The 17244-nt window shown below is 42.2% G+C and overlaps 1 protein-coding gene across 1 annotated transcript in view; it reads right to left on the reverse strand.

Annotated features, from left to right (window-relative positions):
- WDR19 (WD repeat domain 19) overlaps positions 1–17244 on the reverse strand; it is a 3663919-nt gene that overhangs the window by 1633741 nt on the left and 2012934 nt on the right. The gene's annotated exons all lie outside the window — the stretch shown is intronic.

A 17244-nucleotide genomic window follows, 5' to 3' on the forward strand; every position in this document is an offset into this window, starting at 1 on the left:
GGATGGCTAATCAACGTCATTTCTGGATAATTAAACCGAGAACTGAAATACTTAGAAGCAAAAATGTACCGACGACGGATAGTGCGCTGATTAAATAAAGCACAAAACCGACGACAAGGTACGTCGCGGTCAGGGCCTAGGCAAGGAATACAGTACAAATGAAAATCCTTATGAGGTATTTGCTTCCCACAAGTAATACAATTATTAACTTTTACTGTCATCGGTAAGTAGCAAGAAAAAGTTTCCCCAACGGGGTACTTAGCTTTTAGTTGAAGACTTTGGTTCTGAAACTCGAAAACGAAAATTTCAGGAGTCGGCCGACCGGCTCCTGCAAACTGCTTCTGCTTCGGGCACTGTGCGGCAAGAAAGACTGATGTAATGGCATTGGCTGCATGTTTTATACCCCTGACGGCCTGACATCATGGAAGAAGGGACAGCAACTGACACAGGACCCAAGACTGTTAATTAGGCTGACTGAGGGCAACCTGCCAGCAGATTACCCAAATGTAATGACTGCAACAGTGAAACACAAAGAACATCTGCCCTCCTCTCCAGGACACTGATATGCAGTTCAGTCTCTGCTTCGGACCATGTGCCTTGGAACATCTGTATTTGAAAATACCCCCCACCCCAACAGGAAAGCATCCATGACTGTGGCACTGAGGGGAGGAAGGGAGGATGGTCTGCTTGCTAGAAGATGGGGAGACTGAATCCACCAAAGAAGACAATGCCTGCACACCAGTGTGAAGCGGATCAGAGCTGACTTGGGTCAACCGGGGAAGGTCAATGAACAGCTAGAGTCCACTGCAAAACCCTCATGTATAATCTGGCTAACGGCACTAGGTAGATCACTGCCATGGACTCTAAGGCTCTGAGAACTAGGTGGGCCTGGTGTTGAGACAGGTTGAGAAGAGACTGAAAATGAGATCTGATGAGATGAACCAGCTGGGGCTGGAGCGCTGCAATCTACGACACAGTGTCCAAATGAAATCCAATAAACTCTAGACTTTGAGAAAGAATTAGACTGGATTTGGGGAAGTTCACTGTGATGCCTAGCTGGTCGAAAAGTTGTAGTAGATACTGCGAGACTGGCCAGACGATGCTTCATGGGAGCTGTGAGGAGCCAATCATCGAGATAGGAATCACCTGGAATCCTTGCAGTCTCAGGTGAGTTGCGACTGCTGCCATGCACTTAGTGAACACATGGGGGGCTGTGGTAAGACCAAAGAGCAGGGTTATGAACTGATAATGATTTGCCCCTACTTGAAAGCAGAGATGTCTCCTGGAGCTCCTGTATATTTTGTTGTGATTGTATGCATATGGAGATCCATGGAGCACATCTTATTGTTCTTGTGCAACAACGGCACTATGGACTGAACAGTGACCATCCGGAACTTTGACTTCTTGACTGACAGATTGAGTTTGCTGAGGTCCAGGATTGGATGCATGTCCCCCATCTTCTTTGGCACCAAAAAGAAGTGTGAGTAAGTTCCGGACTCTTGCTGTCCTGGGGGGACCTCTTGAATGGCTCTCTTCCGAAGAAACCTGAGCATTTCTTCCTGAGCTAGCTCCTTCTGATGGTGTGGTACATTGGGGAGGTGGTATCACATGACTGGAGGAGGCTGGGAAAAAGCAATAGAATTACCCCTGCAGATGATATTTAGCACCCAACGATCTTTTGTGATACTTGCCCAAGCTAAAGGGTGCAAGGACAAACGACCTCCGACTGCCTCCGGGACAGGGCACTCGGGCAGCACTTTAGGAGCACTGCTGGGGCTTCTCAGAGAAGGGTTCTCTGGAGCCCTGATTTTGCAGACCCCCCTCTGCCCCTGGGACGGCATCTGCCATTGAACACTTTCCCCGAACCTCTGGAGGAGGGCACATCTTGAGCATCCTGGAAGGCAGACTGCAACTTGAGAAACCACATCTTCCTGGTACCTCACTGCATCTTGGAAAAGAAGCATTGAAGGGTGGAGGATCAGATTCTTACAGCTGACCAAGTCTTGCCCTCCTGCTCGCTGCGGGTAAGAGTCCCTTTGACTGAAGGGCCAAACAAGGTAGAACCATCAAAAATGGCATTGGGCAGCCGCAGGAGAGGCTTTTTCCATCGCATTGGCATTCAGCTTCATTGATGAATTGGCCAGGGAAGAAATTGTGGATAGTTTGGGGGACACCTTGCTTAGTTCCCCGGCTGGGAGTACCTCAGAAAGGGACGTGATAAGCTCCTTGTCCAGGCCCCTTTGAAGTCGGGTGAAATGTGTCAGATAACTGAGTGCCCACAGCCCAAAGGTGGCTGAGGCAAACACCTGCTTTCTGTGCCTATCAGTTGCCCGGGACTCACGGCTGGGTGGATGGACAGATGTACTCGGTTCTGCCAGTTCCTTCTTGGTGGCGGCAGCTACCATGATTGCATCAACTGCCATACATTTAAATCAAAATTGCTTGCCTGAAGTGGGGTTAAGGAACTTGTGAACTTGTTTGGGGACAGGCTTCACAGTACTGGGCTCCTTCCATGCCCTGCTGGTGATGAGATCAATGAGCTCAATCTGCCAGAGGGGGCACCCAAGAGGTAGATGGTCCTATCCTGAAAGCCTTGAGAAAAACGGACTCTTCGGAGTACGGTGGGGGGGGGGGGGGGACCAACCGGCCTTAAGCTTAAGGATTTCTACGATGCCCCCAAAGGAGACATCCTTAGCCGGAGACCTGGGGACTGCGTCCCCTTCACTGAGGTCCATATCCTCGGTGAGAGACTCGGCAGGAGAGTCTATGTGTCTCCTATTACACAATCTCTTCCGAGAAACCTCCTCCAGGGGAGGCTCAGGGGAGGACTCAGACGGCAGGTGGACCCCGAGTGGGGCAGCTCCTGAATGAAGGCTAATTCAAGAGGGCTGACCAGAAACAGAATGAGTGGGGTCTAAAAGATGGGGCTGGGAAGGTCCCTGGAAGGCTGGGGAGGAAACACTCTGGGAGGAAAAAGTCCACTCTGTGACATGGAAAGCCGAAGGACTGGACGATACTCCGCCCACACTCCTGGTAGGAAGGCCCATCTGAGAAGACGGGCCGAAGCAGGGCAGAACCTCTGGGCCTCCAGATAGTACCAGCCCTGAGCTATCGAGGGCCAAAGCGCCAAGGAGAAGGGACCAGTCTCAAAAAGCAGGACGAGAACCCCCACCCACGAACTCCGGAGTGAACACTCGGGTTCGGGACTCCACCTGTGCAGTTGGAGGCTGAGCAGGAGGAGTCAGGGACTCTGACAAGATGGGGGCAGAAGGGTCCCTGGAAATCTCTGTTCCCCTCCCTATCCATTCCAGGGGCAGGAAGTCCAAAACCATTCTGGGCAGATGAGGAGAAACCAAGGAGAGGGTAGGCGATGGCCCCCTAGCCGGACAGGCTGAGGATGCGAGAAGCCCCAGCTCAATCTGAGCTATAAGAAAGGACCTCATCATCCTGTCCATATCTGGAGGGAGCAAACTCCTGGAGGAAGCAGAGGACCTAGCTGGGGACGAGTGCCTAGAACCCAAGGGCCTCCCCTCTAAAGAATGGCTTCTGTGTTTGGAGACCATAGGCGACTACCCCAAGCCAGAGCCTGTGTGGGAACCGTCAATAATAACAGTGGATCTGACACTGATCTCGGACCCAACCTCCTAGAATCTGAAGACAAGGTAGGATCCAAAGGCCTGGATACCACATTTCCCAGATCCAAGGGAGACGGATCCTTGGCTCGTCTGGATCCTGTTGGATCTGAAGGCCTCAGACAGGAGACCTTGGATCCCGGGGTCGATTCTCAACACCTCGGATCCAAAGGTGTAGGAGCGGAAGCCACTAGGATCTGACAGTCTCGTTTTCTTGGTAGAAGAAGACCCCGAAGACGGGGGGGGGTCTTCCTTTTGTGCCCAATGGGTCCAGACTTCAGGAGACTGAGACAAGGGACCCCCTTGAGCCAACCCTTTCAACAAGAGTTTGTTTCAGCACTCAACCAAAGCACTGGAGTTAAATGTGGCACAAATGTCGCATTCAACCTCCAGGTGGTCAGCACCCAAACAATAAAGGTACTCCTCATGCGAATCGGAAACAGGCATCTTCCGACTGCATGAGGAGCACAGCTTAAAGCCTATGGGCTTGTCAGACATAGCGCCTAAGCCTAAGGGACAAGCTAACTAAAAGCCATTAAACAAGCAGAGGTCGAACCCAAAAGTAGCAAGCCAAAACACAGACAGACAGACACATACATACACACACACACACACACACACACACACACACACACACACACAGTGCAAAAAGAAACAAAAATTATCTTAGAAAAGGAATAAGGCAACTATTCTAACAGAAGAAAACTACACTAACACACAATGAAAAAAGGGCGCCAAAAATGGAACAACCCAACAAAACCAACAAATCGGGAGGGGAGGGATAAAACTAATGCTATAAGAAAGCTCAAAAAAATCTAAACTAACTACAGTACCAATAAACTAGCCAAAACTACTTATCCCATAATAGGAGCCGAGCCATGAAACCTGCGTCTGTAGCTGAATGCAGCAAACGAGATCCGAGGGATTAGAGGGCAGGAAGGGATCATAGGAGTGGGAGAAGCTGGAGCCTTGAAGCTATCTGTACAGTGCCGGCTCGGATCCAATGTTGGATCCAGCATCCAGGACCCAATAGTGACATGGATAACATGAGATCATGCAGGGCGGGCAGGGAGTGATATTTTTAGAACTTAGGCAGTGTGCTGCTCCCAAATTCTTTCTTCCTGGAAATGCAGGAAAATAGCCGCATTTCAGGGATCCATAGAAGCTATAGTTATTTAGAATCGGAGAATGGATTTGCTAAACAGTTAAAATATTCAGGGTAGGCAGGGTTTTAATACAACAATGGAGTAGCGTGCAGTGTGTTCGCAGCAGAATCTTGTTGCATTCCTGCTGGTGAGTTTTTAACAGGGAGTAGGTGAAGAGAGTAGTATCTTTAGGCCCATGTTCTACCTCAAAGCCAGACATTGTGGACTCAAGAGACTCTCTGCAATATATCGAGTTACAAGTTCTATTTCAGATGGGCCATGTCCAATACTTGGGCATTACTCCCACGAGTAGCTAATGATGTTGAGAGGAATGATCCCTCATCTAAGAGGAAGCTCAAGACCAGTGAAAGTAGGAAGGCCACTAAGGTAGTGAACTGTACTGCAGGCCTAGGCTTTGGTAGCATCCAGGACCTGCTTTGCCTTCTCTCAATTCACTGGTTTTGAATAGTGTCTTCCTGCTGATCTGTGCATTGGCTGCTTTCCAATGCAGAGACCCTGCTACCATCCAGGAATGTCCTTATCACCTCCTTCCATCTGCAAGAACTGACCTGATTGAAGTACTGACACTGCACAAGACTAGACATGATCCTCCATCTCTGTTCAGGACTGACAGGCCCCATGTGGACTCTGGTTACTGATCTGTTGAACTGCAAAAATACCCGGAAGGTTATACCTTCTTTGGTATTAAAAATGAGAACTTCTTAACATTACCCAGATATAAACTATATAAACAAGAAAGAATTGGAACGGAGCCAGGTAGCACCTGGTAACCTAGCATGAAAATGCTGTGGTATGCACTGCCAGGAGGAATGCACAATCTGGGTGAAGGAGGTAGTCATTAGTGAAAAATCCATCCAAACGGCCCCTAAAATTAAGGGCTCATCAACATGATGATTTATTTTCCAGTACTGTTGTGCAATATAAGTTAGATCAGTCATTAAATAAAGGTCCCATTTGCCTGAATTTGCAGTAGTGCAGGTGGATGTTAAAGAGCTCATGCCACTCAGTATGCAACTTTTTCTCAATGTCCTGATCAAATTTTTCAGTCATTATTAACACAATCTTGGGTGCCCCCTGAGAACAGACTATGCCTAGTGGGACTACTACAGTCGACATGTAAATTAATACAAAAAAAAAAAAAAACTGGCATCTAACACTTTAAACACATGGAAAGGCATCTTCAGGCAATTTGCAGTATCTCTCGATTTCCATAATTTTCTAACAGGGCTCTGTCCTGGTCCTCTTCTTCTTTGACATATACTTTTCTGACAGGAGAGCTAATATCTAGGGACTAAGGCTAAGCAAGATGACTGCAAATTGTGGGTAGTTCTCAATCTAGTTCTGAAAAGCACTGTTGTGGAAGTTGAACTTAGCCATAACAGTAGATGTGTAAATTCCTCACTGCTACAGTAGCTTTTAGGCTATATGGGTTATTCCTTGCCCAAGCCACAGTATGTCAGCTTCCAAAGGATTTGCCTCCCTCTCACACTTCTATTCCGACTGCTGACTGGTCAGCCCTGTGGAGGGAAATCAGCAGTGAGAGTGAAAAATCTTCATGACTTTCTTGCCTAAAAGTTAAGAAGAAGCTCCCCCATTCTGAACTATGAAAACAATACATAACCAATAAATTTATATCTCAGCCATAAACTATATACAAAAATAGGCAGATGGAGGGCTGGCACAGTTACTGCAACAGCATGGAATTCAAATATCTTCTGTTATAGTAAACTCCACAAAATAGCATACTTACAAGTAAATAACAACAACAAAATGTCACGCAGATGTCACAGTGAATAGTTTTAATCCTATTTTAGCGTCACTTTTATTCCAAAAACTACAGGAACTTCTTTAGAAACAGTAAAGCAACTTCCTGGATTCATTTAAAAAGCAAAAAAGATGCCAAAATGAGATAAACTTAAGTGACAGTTCTTAGAAAAAGTGTATAAACACAACACTGCAATCCAAATTCAAAAATAATTTAAGTTAAAAGGATAGTGTCAAATACCTAGTAAAAGCAGAAGAAATAATTGACAATTAAGAATAATATCCTAAAACTAATATACATTTTAAAAAATGTATATGGTCAAATTGCTACCTAATCAAATACTAGCAGCTTTAGCTTTAAGTGCAAGTTTAGTGGAAATAAAGTCATTTATTCTAGGGTAAACCCCTGCAATTGAAAGTAGTTGCTAAAAAAGCTCATGATGCTCTAAATGGAGCTCCCAGTCATCCCCCCCTAACAAGGGGCTCTGACTTTCTTCAGGACTGTAAAAACAAATTTCTTAAAGTCTTTACATATAAAAAAGTGTTTATATAGAGCATTTATGCTATATTCCTTTTTAATCACATAAACATGCCGGTAAATTATTTTTCTCAATGCCCCAATAGTCTTGTCTTGCCAATATAAAATACTGGGCAGGAAGAACAAACTGCAATGTAAACCTCTTTTGTTTCACAGTTATAATTGCCTCTCACTGATAACAAATTGTGGGAACCTGCCACAGAAAAATATGTACCTTGTACAATAAATCTGCATTGCTTGCAGGTGTCACAGCACTTCATTCCAGCATTTCTTACTACTACAATCCAATCTCTGTTACTTTCAAATAAAAGTTTTAAATTCTTACTGTTCTTGTACATGAACTTCAATTGCTCATCCAGCTGGTTTATGCCAAAAGTTCCAAAAAACATGCACCAATGGCTAATGATTGTCTGATTTAAAGAAAAAAAGAGCCTGTTTTAGTTGACCACAAAGGATTGGCACATATCTCTGTGACAATCAGCAGACTGAGTGGGGGTGTCATATTAGGCTCCGATATCTAGTAGTCCAATGTTCTGAAACCCAGTTTTTTAAATCATCCAACATCTTGGAAGGGTAGCCACGATCCCTAAAAAGTTGGTTCATATAGTTAGCGTCTTTCTGAAAAATACCATCATCTGAGACATGCCTACTCAAGTGAATCAACTGGCCTTTAACTAAATTATTTTTCTGCCACAAGGGATGTTGGCTTCCAAAATGTAAATAAGCATTGGCAAAAGTCTGCTTTCTATAGATATTGGACTCATCTCTGTACCTCGCCACATTCTTACATATGGTGACATCTAAAAAGTTAATAGCATTGTTGTGTTGTTGGTGAGTAAACTGTAAGAAATCAGTTGAATTATTGAGAAATTCAATGAAGTCCATGAGCTCAGTAACACTTCCCCTCCACAGAATGAAAATATTGTCCAAATATCTCATGCAGCTCACACTATTAGAGAAAAAGGGAGACTTGAATACAATGTAGGTCTCCCAAGTCCAAAGTACCATATTTGCAAAAAATGGCTGCAGAGGCTGCAGCCATGACAATTCCCTTGTGTTGCTTGCAATATTTGCCTTCGAAACAGACAAAATTGTTAGTAAGCAGTCTCCATACACTGATAAATCAAACTGGTGTCATTACTGTTCAAGTCTGTCCCTTTGACCATATCTTCTAGAAACCATTCCAGACCTTGGTGTTGGGGTTTTACTGAAAAGAGATCTTTAATGTCCACAGTAACAAACAGGCCATCTGGTAGAAATGGGAGTCCTTAAGTAGGTGTGTCTTACGCTCATAAAAATACATGAGCTTAAAATCCACAGATTTGGCAAATAGCTCAGTCTTAGAGCCTGCAGATGCCACTATTGGTCTCAAGGAGGGTTCTGTCTCAGATTTATGTATTTTAGGGATCCCAAAGATTGCTGGAATCCTGGGGCTCTTTACCATAAGTCAGGCACTGGTCTTGCTATCCAAGTCATATGTAATGGCCATATCTTCTATGGTCAAATCAATGGTATGATAGACTATATTGATTTCATTTCGACAACCATCAATAAAGAACTCTACATTGTTCAGATAGTCTAACATCTTGGATGAATAAAGAAATCTGTCCATCAAAATAACCCCCCCCCTTATTATTCGTATATTATTGTTGTTACATAGTGATAACATCTGAGACAAAAGGAGGAACTGCCAGCACAGCTAGATGGAATTTTGTAAATAATATTCCATTTGTGAATGAATATCAAACTGATTTATACAAATTGCTTGCGTTATAAATGCATTATAACTGTATGTCATGTGTATATCAAACTGATTTGTATAAATGCATTATAACTGTATGTCATGTGTATATCAAACTGATTTGTACAGATGTTTGTGTTGAAAAGGTATCTGTAAAGTGCTTGTGTTTTAAATGCATTCACAGTGTGCTCTATTGGAGAGAACAGAGATGTACATGCACTACTGTAACTGTTTAAATGTATATGTTTTAACAGACGAAACTGCAGGGTTAACCTCAGTCCTGCAAACTTTAGAAAATACCTGAAATTAAATCACTTTACGGCTAGGCCATAAAGATGCTATCTCATAGATTTCAATGCAGCCAGAGACGCAAAGTCTGTACTAGGAAGCTTTCTGTATTGCCTTTGGGGTAAACTACTTACTATTCTGGAAGTATGGGGTTATGCAATTGTTTTATGACTTCCAGCATCTGCCAAAAATCTGCGCAAAAGCCCTTGTGTGTGTATTTTTACAGGTAGGTGCTAAGTCCTGCCAGCTTCCAGCAATGGGGGTTTTGCATGGGAACTAGAAGTCAGATGACCATAAGTGATGTCATTCTGCAAGCTAAGCCAGAAGTAATATTTTAGATATTATTTTGAGAAGTCTCTTAGTGAGACAGAGCATTCTGTATTCTGCCTTGGGCCTGACAACAAGAAGAACCATTCACCACAGCATCTGGCTTGCTCTATCAAGTAAGTAAGTAGGGAATAATAATTCTCTTAGATACAGTCATGAATACAATGAAGCTTAGTATAGATATTGTTTTTCTTTATTTGTCTGAGCCCATCCTTCAATGTTACTTTAAATATTCCTGTTATTTGAACTCTGATATCACTGTGAATATATACTTGGTATTTTCTTGTTCTTTTACTATTTGTTACTAAATATATTTAAACATTTCACTGTGGCTGATCTTTGTAAAAATATTTAAGTTTTGAGAGTACTTGCATATTTAATTGGTGACACTGCGTGGGCCACTCCGAATATCCTTGCTCTTGATCAAACTGCCATTTGTATTATTACTAACATCACGCAGTATATTCAATATCCTTGGAAGGACCTTAAGGTAACTGGCAGGAGTGTCTGGTGGCAGCCATAACTACCTTATAGTCTGGGCAGAAGGGGTCATAGCTAGTAAACCTGTGCCAGCCTTTCCCAGGTGTGTGTGTGTACCTGTGCCAGCCTTTCCCAGGTGTGTGTGGGCGTGTGTGTGTACCTGTGCCAGCCTTTCCCAGGTGTGTGTGGGCGTGTGTGTGTGTGTGTGTGTGTGTGTGTGTGTAAATAAAAATCTCAGAGTGTGTGTGTCAGCTACTTGGGCAGGGACACGAAGCACTGGTTAGACAGAAAGGGTGCTGGAGGCCTTGGCTTGGACACTCAGCTGAGATCTCAGCTCTATAGCTGAGTCAGTAGAGAGCCTTACAGGGGATCTGGAGAAAGAGGGAAAAACCATCCCCAGACCGACTGTGGTCTCTGTGTACTCTTAAGGGAAACTGCACTTGATGTAGAGAGCTGCATCTGGAAATACTGTGTATGTGCCTGTTATCCTCCCAGTGAACATCCCCCACTGGTGCCACTGGTGTCACTGGTGTGGATTGAGGGTCCTTGATTACTGGCCCAGTGGTGGTGGGATGTCACAACATCAGTTCCCTTTCTTCTGAGGTGAGGTTATAATACAAATGCCTCTTCCTGGCATACCATTCTCTAATGCTGCTGTTACATACGTGTTCAAATAACAAGACAGGGGGTGCCAATGACGGATTGTATGTACTGCTCCTACTTAAAACCTTGTCTTCTTGGCTCTCTTCATTCAGGGTCATAATTGATGGCACAAATTTAAGGCCTTTTTGAAATATATATATAATATATAAATGTTGATCAATAGAGAAGAAAAACTGTAAAGCTTGCAACCCCCTATATTATTGACTATCTGCCTTTCAAGGGGGGATTGATCGATTAAATCTGTTGCCTCTGAAAGTGTCTGTTGCGGTAATTGTGCTTCGGAAAGTCATGCTCTGTTTGGCTGCCATGATGATTAAGGGACATGTTCACATTTATTCCCCTCTTTTCCTGTATCCTCTTAGATCTCCTTGGACTGACATAATCTGGTCCACCATCACCATTGTCATCATTTTTGTCATCCTCCACTGGACCATGCTCATAATACAAAGCAAAATTGCCACCAACCCTATTCCCAGGTGGTTTAGAGTTATACACACTTATTTTTGTAATTGTTGGCATCTCATAAAATTTTCTTCTGTTTATGTTTAAATGCAGTAGCCTCAAAGTTAGCTATCTTTTCAGGAATTTTATTCTTAATCGTCAATTATTTCTTCTATTTTTACTACGTGTTTAACACTATCTTTTTAACTTAAATTATTTCTGAGTTTGGTTTGCAGTATTGCGTGTACAAAATCTTTCAATGCACTGCCACTAAGTTTTTCTCATTTTGGCACCTTTTTTGGCTTTTTAAATGGATCTAGGAAGTTGTTTTACTGTTTCTGAAGAAGTTCCTGTAGTTTTTTGGAACGAAAGAGCTACAATAGGATTAAAACTATTCACTGTGACATCTGTGTGGTGTTTTGTTGTTATTTTTACTGTTACAGGTAAAGTGCAGCTTATACCACTGTACTACATTCATTACTCCTACTACTGCAGTAGCCTTTAGGCTGCATGGGCTGATTACCAAAACCTATACAACTTGAGAGGAGGAAGGCTATGGATACAGGAGCTCATGGAGAATGGTCCTAGCACATCCAGTACTGGATCTAGAAAAATAATCCAGTTTATAATTCCTTGCAAGTGGAAGTACAGAGGACCATGTAGTTGCCTCTAGAATACTTCTAGAGTCCACCCCTTTCCAATATGCCATCACAGAAGACAAAGTTCTAGTAGAACATGGAAATAGTTTACTATGGTGGTCATAATAACAGGCAATTGCCAAGAACCACCATCTGAAAAGAGCCTGTTTTGACATGGGTTATCCAGTCTTTGTCTCAGAGTAACAAACAAAAAACTGGTCAGCTTTTCTAAAGGACCTGTTTCTGTCGCGATAGTATCTGAAAGGCCTATGCACATCCAGATTATGTAGAATCCTTTCTCCCTAGTTCTGAGTATCTGGACAGTACACTGGGACACTGAGTGCTTGACTCAAAGAGAACTCTGAAACAACCTTGGGCATGAATGAGAGATTTGTTCTTAATGACTCCCTACCCCTATGGAAGACCAGATAGGGTTCACCCACCCTGAGAACTTGCAATTCATATGCTATTCTTGTAGATGACAGAGCAATGAGAAGAATAGTTTCTATGTAATTAACCTTAAATTTGCCTGAATGCGCAGATTCAGATGGAGTCACCGTTAATTTTTTCAGCACAAAGTTAATATTCCAGGAAGGAGCAACCTGTTTACAGGTAGATCACAACTGTAAAATTCCTTTAAGAAGATGTTTTAACAAAAAATAGAGAAGAAAGTGGAGGATCCATGGGCAGATATGCTTAAATATTTGCAAGATGTACCTTGATAGAGGAGTACGAAAGGCCAGAGGTAAGCAACACACAAATATTTGAGCACCAGTAGCACATATCCCTCATAGGGCCCTGGTTATAGGCACCAACTAGAAAATCTTTCCCGCTTGTCAATATACGATCTTTGCTTTGGAACAGAGAGGGGAAGGGGAGACCTGGATTTACGGATACCTGTTGTCTCAACCAAATGATTTATCTTCTGACAAACCCCAGCACTGGTATTTTCAAAGACAAAGGGTGTTGGTGCTGGGACCAAAAGGACTCTGGATACCACTGTATCTTTCTCATGTGGAGTTTTGACAGGGGTATCATGAGAATCATACAAACCACAAGACCCAAAATCCTGAGGTATTCCTACACAGTGACCGAAGTTTGAGTGGAAAACCTTAGACCTATTTTTTTCCTGTGGAACAAAAGCTCTTTGAATAGAGATGTCTAGTTGACATCCCAGGAATACAATCCTGTGTGAAGGAGTCAAGAAAGACTTTTGAATGTTCGCCTGGAATCCCAGTTTCTATAAGAGATCTGTCCCTCAAGATAGAGATCCCTGACACTTTCAAAAAGACTCTGGAGACATGAACAAGTCATGTAAAGATGGAAAAATGTGGATACCCTATAGCTTGCAATGAACTATAATTGGAGCCAGACACTTTGTGAACACTTTTGGTGGTGCAGTGGATAGTGCAAAGGGTAAAGCAAAATAAATGATAATATGATCTAGACACACAAAACGTTAAGAAATATCTGAAGTCTGGATTAATAGGGATATGATGATAAACATCTTTAAAGTCTAGTGTTACTAGAAAACTTGAAAGGGGAAGAAGAGGTAACAGAGGTGACATCATTTTGAATTTGGGCACTATCACAAAAAAGGTTTAAGAAAGAAAGATCCAGAACTAGTGTCCAAGCAATTTCTTTCTTTGGCACTAGGAAAAAACTTAAATAAAAAGCTTTCTCAGCCTAGGAAGGAAGAACTGGTTCTATCACTCCTTGGGACAGCGTGTGGCAAAAAAAATGGAGGAAATATAATGGTGTGATCTGGAGGATGAGGAATGACCCTCTAGAAAGAAGTAATTTCCTCCCACTGTTGTCTGTAACCCTGATGTATGATCTTCAGAACCCATATGCCTGAAACTATCTGTTGCCAAAGAGGAAAACTGAGACTCAGACTTTGTGGGAGAAATAAAGAGGCCTGGGTATGAGAGGGTCACAAGTTCTGTTGAACAGTTAGTTAGACCTGTTGGATAGACCTTGCTTTTTGGAGGTCTGAGGCTTTTCTATTTTGGACCCCTTTCCAATCCTTGTTAAACGTCTGTTTAGTTATATTTTGTTGAGTTTGTTTATTCTGCTTTTTACCAAAATTAAAAGAGTTAGAGAATCCCTTAGAAAATCAGGAAAAGGAAAGCTGAAAATCTTACAGGTTCCCTGGATCAGCGTTCCCCTTTCATCACACTTTCTGATCACCTCTGCAGCAGAGAGGCCAAAAAATAAATCTCTATCCAAAGGGGAATTTAAAATCTCATTCTATCATAAAAAAGATTCTGAGAATGCAACCATGGAAATCTCCTCAAAACATTACCACCAGCCATAGCCCTGGAAAAAGTATCAACAGAGATATACAAACAGTGGGTAGCTACCTGTGCAATAGAAGACACTAAATTACTTAAAGCAGATTTCTCCTCACAGAAAGAAACTGCAGACAAAACACTCCTCACTTTTACAATTAGCCAAAATAAACTTTAACATACAAAACAGAGAATTCAAAGTTCTGGAAATCAAATTTGCAGAAGTAAACATTTTCCCCATACTTAAAAAATAATGTTCCCATCCTGATCGGAAAGAATACGACTGGAATTAACCAAGTGTTTAGGAGCAGTGGGATCAACTAGAGCTATAGCAGCTGGGTCAGGTTTGGGAATAGTGTATAAAAAATTGATGACATAAATCCTAGCTGCCTTTTTGGTGCAGCTGACTATCAGGAAAACTGCAGTCAGTGCACAAACATCCTCCAAAGCAGACAAAACATGAGGAAATTCCTTCTGTTAACAACTCATAGTATTCTTCTGAGGGAGTAAGAAACCTCAGTGTTCTTCCAATGAAAACACTGCCACATTCTAGCAATATTCTCAGAGAAAGATAAATCTGCATACAGAGAATAAGAAACTGAGCTCTCCTCGGAGTCTGACTCAGAAATCTGAGGAGAAAACCCTGTACATGTCCCTTCACCTTTCTGTTCAGATTCAGAATCTTGAATCTCTTCAGGAAAATAAGTATCCATCCTTCTTTTATCATAGAGTACTTTACAACAAGAATCAACAGTCTAAATTAAACAGTGAGCCAGACCCAGTAAATTACTCAAGTCCAAGGAAATCTGAGGAGGGGTAGACATATGCTTAGTTTTTGACAGAAAAATGGGGCCAACCATGTTACTAGTGACAGCAGCAGCTTCATCAGAGATGGGCATAGCATTCTGACACAACAGGAAAGCCTTCCCTGTTCCCTCTCTCAGGACTGACGAGACTGTCTGTCCCCATACCTTTCAACTGTACAGATTTTCACAGAATGTCTAGATTTTTGCCTCATATTTTTGATCCATTTTTCATGAAATTGTGATTTTCTAGGCAAATTAATGGTAAGCCCTTAAAAACTGAAGTAAGACAATAATGACAGACATTTGAGCTTCAGACTTCATACCCATCAGAAATTATTCTATCAACTTTCTAAGTTTGTAAGAGCAATATTTAAAATGTGTCCCTATTTTTGGGCCTTTGTCCCACTTTATTTATGGCTTTGTCCAGATTTCTTGCTCTTAGAGGTTGAGAGGTATGGCTCTCCCTTGTCCACTGAGGGGAACCATAACAGCTGCCATTGGGCATGGTTAACACTCAGTCCATAGTAGTTGTTAAGTGCTGCAACAAAGAGAGATCTGGGGTAAAACATCTATGATCTGGGGTACAACAAACGGCCACAGCAGAGTCACTCACCTGCAGCTGAGGCAAACTGCTAGCCTGCTGTGGTGGCAAAGGCTGGTTGCTTAACTATTTATTTTTATGGCTGGAAGAAGGACTGAGCATGAGACAGGTAGCTTGTTTCATGGTCAAGCTGAAAATGGTGCTATTTTCCCAGGGAAAACAAGCAGCAAATGCCATTAAAAACTGCATGTCTCTATAGTCACTTTTTGAAAGAAAAACAAAGTAAAACAGCACTTTAAATCACTTTGCCAGCCCCCAAAAAGTGAAATAAACACAATCTCTCCACAGAAAAAATATTTTTCAGTTACTTTACACAGCATTTAAACTGACAGGAAAAAAAATGTGCTCCCATTTAAAAATGTGAAACAGTCTTATGACAGTTAAACTGGCAGGAAAATTGAGCACTCCCATTTAAAAGTACGAAACAGTCTTGTAACAGTCCATTAAAATACAAAACTCTTAGCTTTAAAAAACTTTCCTGAAAAGGAAAGTGATAAAAAACAAGAATATTTAGAAAACAGTTTTTTTCCCCCCCAAAGAGTACTTATCTACCCAGCAACAGCACCAATACAACTGCCGATCCTGGAAAGCCTTAGAGGAGTGTACTCTTAGGCAGCAATAAAGGTCTGAAGGGCTTGGCCCCCAAATGTGTCTTTTTAGTCAACTTTGCTTAACTTTTGCTTAAGTTGCTTGGACTGTTTGGATGTGTGGAAGGTGCTCTGAAGGTTTGCATGCTGGCTGGCTGTTATATCCTTAGCAGGATATGAACATCCAGTGTTACTTGGGCCAAAAGGAAGTCACCACAACTGTTCTGGAGAGTCATTCTTAATCTTTTTTTTTCCACAGACACCTTTATTGAATTATGACTTGTGACATAGGCAAATTTATATTCATATAAAAGTAATTACACTATAATTAACTTAACAAACATTTCACTTTATATATATATATTGCTATATATCATATAACCTAAGCAACATTACATAAATTATTCAATTCCTGCCTTTTTATTTTTCTTAAACAAGAAACAACTTTATTAAACCATCACTTACGACACAGGCAATCATAGTCCTTCTGAATCTGGAGGATGATCCTAGATATCAGTGCACAAGATGGAAATGCAAAAAGGATCATTCCTGTCCATGGGAATGAAAATGCATCTGTTTTCCAGGGCTGCTTCCAAGGAGTTCTAGAACAGAATTTGTTCAGCTGTCTGTTTTGAAAGGAGGCACAAATATCTACTTGAGTTATTCCCAAGAAACTGGATCAATTCCTGGAAGACACTCTCACTCAATTGTCATTCATGAGGGTCTTTCCTTATCCTGTCCAGCTTGTCTGCCACTATGTTTTGCTCTGAAGGAAAATAGGATGCTTGGCAGATTAATGAGTGCTGAAGAGCTACCCCCAGGCCATCGCTGCAAGCCTGCATAGAGGTATGACTTTGTACCCCTTTGCTTGTTTATATACTACATTACTGTGGTGCTGTCTGTAATCAACTGTAGAGGTCCTGTGGGCCTTAGATGATGATGAGATTTTAAGGTATGGATCACAGCCAACATCTGTTTGACATTTATGTGCTTTAATCTGTCTAACAAATCTCATAAGCTTTACAATTTTATCCCCATTGAAACTGTCCCCCAGTGAAATCAAAGGCATTTATAGTTACGGTCTGACTTGGAGGTGAAGGAGAAATGAGGAGACCTGAATTTGCTTGTATTCATTGACTCAGCCAATGCAGTTCATTTTTACAAAGCCCAACACTGGAATCTGAAATTCCAGAGGGTACAAATGTTGGGTCCGTGAATCTTTCTCATGCAACCTGGCAAGAATCATCATGAGAACCATAAATGTCATGAACCCCAGGATCC

This window comes from Protopterus annectens, chromosome 2.part1 (genome assembly GCF_019279795.1).
Source record: "Protopterus annectens isolate FY-2018-M chromosome 2.part1, PAN1.0, whole genome shotgun sequence".
Classification (NCBI taxonomy): Eukaryota; Metazoa; Chordata; order Ceratodontiformes; family Protopteridae; genus Protopterus; species Protopterus annectens.